Here is a 10,544-nt window from a genome sequence, read left to right as displayed (position 1 = left end):
AAAATTTTTAAAGAGAGGAGAAGCCCAGAGAGCGGTCTTCCATCCGATGGTTCACTCCCCAGTTAGTCGCAGCGGCTGGAGCTGTGCTAATCTGAAGCCAGGAGCCAGGTCTCCCACATGGGTTAAGGGGCCCAAAGACTTGGGCCATCCTCCACTGCTTTCCCAGGCCATGGCAGAGAGCTGGAGCAGAAGAGGAACAGCCAGGACCTGAATCAGCACTCATATGGGATGCCGGTACTGCAGGCAGTGGCTTTACCTGCTACACCACAGTGCAAAATACTTTTAAGTGTTACTTTTAGCCCACTGTTTGTATTGGAGTCCTAACTTTGTGACTTAAAAAAAAAAAAAAAGAAAAAAAACCCACTCATTAGATAATATTCACAAATTTAAGACAAAACTACATGGATATATTTAACATGCATATATCTGTTCTAGAATATATATGAGGCAGGAATAAATAGCAAACTGACAGTATCAGCTACAGTTGCTGTCACTGGGATTGAGTGCTAAGAATGGGGCATAAGATGATTGATTGATATTCTCACATTGATGGCTGATACTCATTGATAAGAACACTAGGGACTCTTAGAACAAAAAATCCATAGACACCTAAAGTAAACTAAAATAAAGTTCAAAATATACTCTGATTATTTTCATACACTATCCATTAGAACTACAGTGACTTCCATGATTGTAATACAAAGTTTCCTAACAAATAAGGAAGAAAAGGAAACTGCCAAACTAGAGAACACCAAGGATTCCCAAACAGCACAGCATATAAATACCAATGGATGTTCAATGGGGCTCTGAGAAAGGAGTTACAGGAGGAAGCAATAGGATGTCAACCTCTCTCTTCAGCCCAACTACAAATTCACGGGAGAAGGATGCTAGCCTCTTAATAAGCCACTGCCTGTGGAAATTATTTTCATTTTTTAAATTATATTTGTTATTTATAAGATGTGATATGACACACATAAAACATACTTGCGCAAGGTACTAAACATTCTCATTAGGAGAAAGGTTGTTATCGCTTCTCAGCCTTTTGGCTAAGATCAAGTGTAGAAGAAAGGTTGTTGAATTTCCCAGATACTAATACATAAAATATTGTATATGAAATATATAAAGATATTCAGAAAGGTTATCAATGGCTTGCTGTATAGCAATCAGCATAAAGTATTCCATTTTTAAAACTGTTTTTGCAATATTTATTAAAATATGTGATCTCATTGGAAAGTGTTGTCATACAGGGGTTAAGTTGCCACTTGCAATTCCAGCATCGCATATGAGACTGCCAGTTTGAGTTTCGGCCACTCTGCTTCCAATCAACTCTCTGCTAGTGCACCTGGAAGGCAACATACAATGGATCAAGTAGTTGGGTCCCTGAAACCAATATGGAAACCTCAGATGGAGTTCTTGGCTCCTGGCTTCAGTCTGATCCAGTGAGTCCTGGCTTTTGAAGCCATTTGGAGAACAAAGCAGCAGATGGAAGAGTCTCTCTCTCTCTCTCTCTCTCTCTCTCTCTCTCTCCTTCTGTCTCTACCTCTCAGTCACTCTTTCAAGTAAATTAATTTTTTTTTAAAAATATGTGATTTTTTAAAAATTTTTAATTGTTGAGTCTTATTCAGGCTTATTATAACAGATGGTACATTGTTACTGGAGATGGAGATATGATAGAAACAGATCTTAGAAACATAAGTAATTAGCATTTTAAACTTCAGCTTTTGGTACTCTGTACAACCCATGGAGAACTGAATGGTTCATACTTACATGTATGGTTTTAGATAGTACAATTTCTAGGCATTTTCTGATTTGGTGATGAGTATTTGGGTCCTTGTATCTACCATACATAAATGTAGGGAGATTTAAGTCAATAGCAAACAGCAAATACAGTGTGACAAATTCTGTTTATTGCATTAATAATCCTCCTAATTTAGAGTTATACTCAAAAATTTAACTTTTCTTTTACTTTATAAATCTAGTTTACATTTTAATCACTATTTATACACATTCCTATACATTCCTATATATTCAATGAGGAAAATATCTTCATGGCATATATATTTATTTCATATAAAAATTACTACAATAGGACACAGGTAAGAAATTTCAAAAAGTTAATGGAAAATGGAATTAAAACATAAGTTTAGTGTGGTACAAAAATTTTGAAATTCATATGTACAGAGGTGTTCAAAGTCTTTGTGAAAAAAATACTATTAGAAACAAAACTATGCATGAATTTCAAATATTTTTGCACCAAAATATCTTTAGTTCCATTTTATATGAATTTTTGAAGTACCTTTTATGTTCTACATCTTTATCCCAAGAGAAAAAGACTTTGTATTTAAGTGATGCCATAAAATGCAGTTTGCTATAGCTTCTCTAAGAAATTCACAATATATTTGTGTTTTAAAGGTTTTGAAAGGGATGCTGTAAAAAAAAAGTCTCACTAAATCTAACCCAAGAAATTGCCAATTCATGTAACTATAAAATCCTTTTCTTTTCAAAAGTATTTTATCAAGACATCTTGAAATGCTGTTGTAATGAATAACATGTAAAACCTTTATACTGACATTGGCCTTGAGAGAATTTTAAAGAGAAAATGTTTGCACATGACTCAAACATACTCAAATAGTTTAAAGTCTAAATATTTTACTGGGCATATTTTGAAGCAATTGAAATATTTCCCTTCTAAGTTAGAGTGCTTATGAAAACATGCACTTCATTTCTATATAACCCCAAATAGCCAATGCTAAAGTATTCAGACATCAATAAGGAAAAATGGATGCAAGAACCACAATGCATAAACTTTATTTTGATCACTTTACTTTCAAACCATCAATGTATCTGTAGCAGGAAATAACACCACATAATTAGCAAAGCAACCAAAATATACTTTTGCTTATTGCCAATAATACCACTTCCAGTTAAAAGTGGAAAACCCCTAATCACTATTCAGATTTTTCCCAACCCAACAAACCCACGAGATTCCATTTTTATGTTAAGGAATTAATATCCTTTTCTTCACAATGACTGTCAGAAATAATAATTATTCTGCCCAAATTTAATTTTGAATTGATCTAATAAAAGTACCTCATTGAAACATTATTATGTAACAATTTAAAAAAAATCCTCAGAATCACGCTAAGGAGGTCAGATGTTGCATTCTAGTGATCTATATACCATGTGTGAGTTTATGCAGTTTTACCTAAATGGCATAAGAATATTTTTTGAGAGAGAGTTCATAATTCTAAAAGAATTTTGGTTTTAGGAGACCTAATAAATTACACCAGTATTACATTCAGAAGCAATCGAGATATATACCAGGAAGTCAGGTAGACAAACCCTTACAAGTTACCGTTGTTAAAGTTGTCTGGAAAAAAATAGAGATTGGTAGCCACATGGAGATCAGAGTACCAGGCTTTGAAATTGCACACAATGGAACTCTACAACCTGATTCTACTTAATCAAAAGGCAGATGGAAAAACTTGATATAACAGTAAAGTGAAAAGACAGGTAACTTCTCTATATTTTCTAGGGTCCTGAATGAAAAAGATTGACAGTGATGATGATAACAGAAAAAAATATTATTCCTTAAATCTCTTCTGAGTGTTTGCCATCCTGAAATTCACCAACACCACAGTTCAAGAAAATCTCAAACTGAAGAATTTTATGTCTTCCTAAATTGTTTACATACCCTGGTGTCCAGCAGAAGCAAATGCAGGTCCTCATTGGAAACATACCTTTAATCTGCATACCAAATTCCTACTTATTAAGTACTTCTCACAATCAAAATTTATTAAATATGGTGCTGGGCATTTGATATAATGTTTAAGACGTGGGTTGAGGTGTCTGCAATCCATATTGCAGTATAGGTTGAATCTCAGCTCAGCTCCCAATTCCAGCTTCCTGCTAATGTTGCCCCTGTGAGGCAGCAGGGACGTCTCAAGCAATTTGGTCCCAGCCATCCAAACGGGAGATTTTGATTTTTTTTCAGCTCCAGGCTTTGTCCTGGCCCAGCTGTGGTCACTTAGGTAGATGAGCTTACTCTCTCTGTCTCATAAAAATAACCAAATAAAAATATAAATACATAAATAATTTTTTAAAAATTTACCAAATATTTAAAGAAAGAGACCACCATTAATGAAGGTCAGTAGAAATATTAACTTTAAAAACTGCTTTAGATCACCCTCCAGTAACTTCAGAAGTTGTAAATATGACATATAGAATGCAAGCTATTTATGAAATCTTCAAAGAAACTAAATTGTCTCTGATTTCTCAGCTCCATTATGTCCAACTCTTCTGTCTAATAAGTTTCTTCACAGATATATAAATCACAGGGGCCAGTATTGGGGTATAGCAGGTAAAGCTGCACCCACCTTGCAGGAATTCCGTATAGGCACTGGTTCCTTTCCTGGCTGCTTCACTTCCCATCCAGCTCCCTGCTAAAACCTGAGAAGCGTGGTGGAAGATGGCCATAGGGTTTCAACTCCAGCCACCCACGTGGGAGATTGGGAAGAAGCTCCTGGCTCCTGGCTAGAACCTGTCCTAGCACCAGCCTTTGCAGCCATCTAGGGAGTGAACCAGTGGATGGGAGATCCCTCTAATTCTGTAACTCTTTCAAAATAAATAAATAAATCTTTCTTTAAAAAAAAGACATACAAATCATATAGTGAGCTACAATTCCAGTTAAGTCCCATAGTCTCTCCAACCCTCTGCCTGACACACAGGCATGCTGGAGAAAGTACATCCAGGCAGCGAGGCAAGGAAATCACAGGGATCATCTTGCTTATTTCCCTTCTTTTGGGGGGAGTCACATGACTGTGCTGCCATCTGCTCAATGTCTGAAGACACCTGTTTCTTTTTTTTTAACTTTTATTTAATGAATATAAATTTCCAAAGTACAGCTTATGGATTACAATGGCTTCCCCCTCATACTGTCCCTCCCACCCACAACCCTCCCTTTTCCCACTCCCTCTCCCCTTCCATTCACATCAAGATTCATTTTCGATTATCTTAATATACAGAAGATCAGCTTAGTATACATTAAGTAAGGATTTCAACAGTTTGCTCCCACACAGAAACATAAAGTGAAAAATAATAGATGATTGTTTTAAATGATGATGAAATCAGATCAGACCTATTGTCATGTTTAATCCCAGTGAGAGTCAAGTTGGGAATTGATAATTTCTTTTTTTTTTTTTTACAGAAGATCAGTTTATTATGCATTAAGTAAAGATTTCAACAGTTTGCACCCCCATAGAAACATAAAGTGAAATATATTGTTTGAGTACTCGTTATAGCATTAAATCTCAATGCACAGCACATTAAGGACAGAGATCCTACATGAGGAGTAAGTGCACAGTGACTCCTGTTGTTGACTTTACAAATTGACACTCCTGTTTATGGCATCAGTAATCTCCCTATGCTCCAGTCATGAGTTTCCAAGGCTATGGAAACCCTTTGAGTTCTCCGACTCTTATCTTGTTTAGACAAGGTCATAGTCAAAGTGGAGGTTCTCTCCTCCCTTCAGAGAAAGGTACCTCCTTCTTTGAAGACCTGTTCTTTCCACTGGGATCTCACTCACAGAGATCTTTTGCCAGAGTGTCTTGGCTTTCCATGCCTGAAATACTCTCATGAGCTTTTCAGCCAGATCTGAATGCCTTTAGGGCTGATTCTGAGGCCAGAGTGCTATTTAGGACATCTGCCATTCTATGAGTCTGCTGAGTATCTCGCTTCCCATGTTGGATCACTCTCCCCTTTATTTATTCTATCGGTTAGTATTAGCAGGTACTAGACTTGTTTATATGCTCCCTTTGACTCTTAGTCCTTTCATTATGATCAATTGTGAACAGAAATTGATCACTTGGAATAGTGAGATGGCATTGGTACATGCCACCTTGATGGGATTGAATTGGAATCCCCTGGTATGTTTCTAACTCTACCATTTGGGGCAAGTCAGCTTGAGCATGTCCCAAATTATACATCTCTTCCCTCTCTTATTCCCACTCTTATGGTTAACAGGGATCACATTTCGGTTAATTTTCAACACTTAAGAATAACTGTGTGATAATTACAGAATTAAACCAGTCATATTAAGTAGAACAGACAAAAAAAAAAATACTAAGAGGGATAATGTATTAAGTTGTTCATTAACAGTCAGGGCTATGCTGATCAAGTCACCATTTCTCATAGTGTCCATTTCACTTCGGGAGGTTTCCTTTTTGGTGTTCAGTCAGTTGTCACCGATCAGGGAGAACATACGGTATTTGTCCCTTTGGGACTGGCTTATGAAGACACCTGTTTCACACATTTTGTCTGGCTTTCTAGTTGTTTATGGTAGAATGCAAGTGTGGTAGTTACCCAAACTGTATTTCAACTGGAAACAGAAGTTTGCAGGCTGTCTTAATTATGAAGATGGACTTCATATTTCAGTTTTTCCTGGTTGTGGAATGTTCCAAAATTCCTTATTGCTCCCAAAACACAGGTGCCAGTGATGATTAAGCCATCATCACACACGTTGTTGACATCAGGTGTTGCATCTTCCAAATGTTTGTGTTTCCTTTTTATTTTGATTTTATTTATTCTTAGCTCCTTTGTGGTCAGAGAATTTAATTTGTGTGCTTGTCTTCATTTATATATTCACAACCTCCTTTTCATACATCCTCACCATTCCCATCATGCTGTAGCCCCATGATTTTCCTCTAAAACAGTGTATCAACAACTAACATTATAATTTTATTTTACTTTATCATTCCCATCACTACAACATAAGCACCATTCCAAAAATAATATTTTCTTGTATGTTCACTGACAAACCCTTAGTGCCTAGATGCTGAGGCATATAGTAGATAAATATCTGATGGTTGGATGAAAAAATTAACTGCAAGAATTTTGTCCAACTAAGGTCACGGGCGAGGGCCGCCATTTTGACTGAGCAACCCTAGTGACAGGAGCCGAAGCAGCAGCGCAGGTTGTCCCCGTTTCCCCTCCCCCTTCCCTCTGTGGTTGATTTCCCGGGCCCCCTACACTCCACAACCCCGGCTCTGCCATGTCCCAGAAACAAGAAGACGAGAACCCTGCGGAGGAGACCGGCGAGGAGAAGCAGGACACACAAGAGAAAGAAGGTATTCTCCCTGAAAGAGCTGAGGAAGCAAAGCTAAAGGCCAAATATCCAAGCCTAGGACAAAAGCCTGGAGGTTCTGACTTCCTCATGAAGAGGCTCCAGAAAGGGCAAAAGTACTTTGACTCAGGAGACTACAACATGGCCAAAGCCAAGATGAAGAATAAGCAGCTGCCAAGTGCAGGACCAGACAAGAACCTGGTGACTGGTGACCACATCCCCACCCCACAGGATCTGCCCCAGAGAAAGTCCTCACTCGTCACCAGCAAGCTTGCGGGGTAACCTGGGCCCCCCTCTCCTCCCCTTCCTCACCCGCTGGACTTTATGTATTATAGGCAGGGATGGAATTGGGCAGCTAGTCAGATCCTCCCAGATTGCTAGCCGAAAATGCTGCTGCCGGGGCTCCCGAGGAGTTCACGTGGGTTGAAGAGGGGCTCTTGAGTTCATTTCTTTGGTTACATGGAGACTTCGCACCTTCACTGTAGCCCAGGTAGGGGCCGGGAAATAGGAAAGACCAGGATTGGATGATGCTGCAAACTTTTTCTCGGTGAGAAACTGGAGAGAGGTCATTTCTCCTCTTGGAAGATAATATCCCAAAGTGGTTAGGCTGAGCCTTGGGAATAATATGGCAGGTTGAACAGCCCTGGGCTAACCTGACGTGTTGGGAAAGGTAGATGGGATGAGATGTGTTTTCTGTGCTTCTGAGTGTTGTGTCCCTTGGGCTGCTGTTGCTTTGTGTGTTCCCTGCGGCAGGCAGAGAGAGTCCTCACCCAGGCCTGAGTGGTCTGCCTGAAACTGCAGTGCCCAGTTAACCTCTACTTAGTGTGGCTTACAGATTGCCCTGGCTCTTAAATAATGTAAAGATTGGCAGACATTGTTCACAGAAGATGGGCACCTTCTCTCTCTCTCTCTCCCTGCATGTTGCTTTTCAGAGTGTCATGGGATAGTAGGAAGAGCAGTGGTGTAGGAGTCTAGACATCTGGGTTCTGGGTCCACTTGGCCTCAGCAGTACTGATGTAGAACCTCAGTCAAGTCATTTAGTCTCTTTGGATTTCTATTTCCTCATTGTAAAAATAGTTATTAAATATACATAAAATTGATGGTGATTGTAAAATCCTATAACTGCCAGCAGAAAAATTCTGTGCTGTGCGTTGGGTGAGCCTCTGTGCTGGGCAAGTGCAGAGGGGACCCTCCATCAAGGACAGAAGAAGTTGGAGTTTGCAACAGAACCTCATAGTCCTGAGCGTCAGATTCTTAAGAAGCTAGCCACGGGCCCCACCCACTTTTTCCCACAGCCCACGTCTGGACCTTAGCTGCCCAAGAACTGCTCCAGCAGCAGAGTTCTTGGCTGTGGAAACACGCTTGGTCATGCACACGTGGAGAGCCGTGCTTCAGGTGTAATTGGGTGCCAGGTGTATTGTTAGGGAGAGAGAAAAGGAAGGGGTAAACCACTGCAGGGCTGGAGCAGCAGGTTTTAGGAGATGATTCACCTTGGAGGAAGCTGGGGGGACGAGGGAGGGAGACAGAAATCCCTGCCTTCCTAGAGCACAGTAACGTAGCTCTTGTGCAGTGAGGAGGGGTGGCAGTGGTGAGCCTGAACAGGTGGAGGAAAGGGGCTGCCGGTGGCACCGCTTGGCCTGAATCTTACTGAGTGTAACCTGCTTGATATGGCAGGAGGGCCAGGGTGAGAACTTACTGTTCGAAAGTGCAAGATTCTGGAATCCTCTCTTGCTCTTTGACCTCACAATTCTGAAATGCCAAACATTTGGCTTGATGAGGATGCCTGATGAATTTGCTGGTGTACATGTAGGAGAATAAGGTGTGTATCTGCTTCTTCCTGACTGGCCGTTCGATGTTCAGGCTGTCACTCAGATTGGATAGGAAAAGGTTGGTGAGGAAGGCATGGAGAAGAGAGCAGGCTCCCTGGCCCCCAAATTCCTTGACTGTCACTTGTAATTGTATATAATTTTTGTGTTCCTTGCTCCATTTCCTCATGCTGTCATCCTTAATCAAAAGTCCATGTGGGAAGGGGAAAATGCTGAACATCATTGTATAGATTCCTTGACTGTCCCGACCATAATGTACATAAATATGTCATGTTATTATATATATAAATATATATATAATTTTGTACGTTAAAAAAAAAAAAAAAGAATTTTGTCCAACTAAAAGTCACCCTACAGACTGCAATACATAGTGACAAAGCCTATGCTCCTAGAGGCCCAGTGAAAGCCAGTACCTCTCTAGCTGTGATGATTCCCCAGGGACAGGGAGTTTTAGCCTCTTTTTAATGCTACACCTTTTTCTGCAGTCAGGAGATATGCCCCTAGTGGTTTATTTACCATTTTCACACTTTCTCAGAAAGACACAATCTAATTACGATACTTCCAACTCTTTTTTAAGTTGGCCCCCTTTTCCTTCCTAATATATTAAAGATTGTTTCTGTAAATGGCTGCCTTCTGTCCCTAACATACTTCTTTAGGTTTTCCCAGTGGAGATGGTAAAAGAGATAAAGTAAGTTCTTGGTCTTCTGCCAATAGCTACTATTTAAATAAACCTTATCCTTCTCATCTGCTTCACTGTAGCAGTGGGTAACTGCATGAACTCTGGATCCAGATCACCTGGATTCCAATTGCAGCTCTACAATTTACTAACTGCATTACATGGGACAAATTATGGGACCTCACTGTGCTCCAACTTCACAAGCATAAAATAGGAATAGTAGGTAAACCATAGGATTAATAAACACATTACATAGTATAATAGATATAGAATTTTTGAGAAATGATCTGGCCCATGGACGGCACCCTCGAAATCCCATACAGAATGGCTCCTCTTCGGTAAACATCTTTCCTGGTCCCAGGTTCAATCTAATATGGTCTCATCATTGTCCGATTTGATATATTTCCCCTTTTCTCTACCTTCCCTTGTAGCAATCATTTTCAAAGTATGGTCTCTGATACAGCAGCATCAACTTCTGCAGTTTGTTAGAAATTCAAGCTTTTGTCTCCAAACAAGACCTACTAATGGAAACCACAGGAATCAGACCAGCCAAGTTTTTGCCAGCTCTCCATGTTTATGATTCTAACATGCCCCACTAACTTAGGTACTTGATTCAGCAAATTTCTTCACTATGTTCTTCCAATGAGCAAGAAGTTGTTTTTCCCTTTTTAATTCAATTACCATGAAAATAATGAACTTTTTCTTTTATGTTAATTTTCCTTGCATTTTACTTTCAGATTGGTTTGCATTATCTGAAACATCTTATCATGGTTGTTACACCCCTTCCCCGAGCTTAATTCCCAAATGATTCATTCTGATACTTGGATCTCACTGTAGAAACCATGGTTTAGTTGGATGGGTATGACTTGGCCATTGAGATTTTTAAAAGACAATTTCTAACATGTAATCGGGTGGGAGGGAC

At 39.5% G+C, this 10,544-nt stretch overlaps 2 pseudogenes; both read left to right on the top strand.

The window, feature by feature from the left end:
• The first annotated feature begins 1,026 nt into the window (after nucleotides 1-1,026).
• LOC127483010 (U2 spliceosomal RNA) lies at nucleotides 1,027-1,207 on the top strand (annotated as a pseudogene).
• A 5,699-nt stretch (nucleotides 1,208-6,906) lies between these two features.
• LOC100358663 (alpha-endosulfine pseudogene) lies at nucleotides 6,907-8,194 on the top strand (annotated as a pseudogene).
• Nucleotides 8,195-10,544: the final 2,350 nt, after the last annotated feature.

The sequence above is a fragment of the Oryctolagus cuniculus genome, chromosome 4, assembly GCF_964237555.1.
Source record: "Oryctolagus cuniculus chromosome 4, mOryCun1.1, whole genome shotgun sequence".
In the NCBI taxonomy this organism is placed as follows: domain Eukaryota; kingdom Metazoa; phylum Chordata; class Mammalia; order Lagomorpha; family Leporidae; genus Oryctolagus; species Oryctolagus cuniculus.
This window is presented reverse-complemented; position numbering and strand designations above follow the sequence as displayed.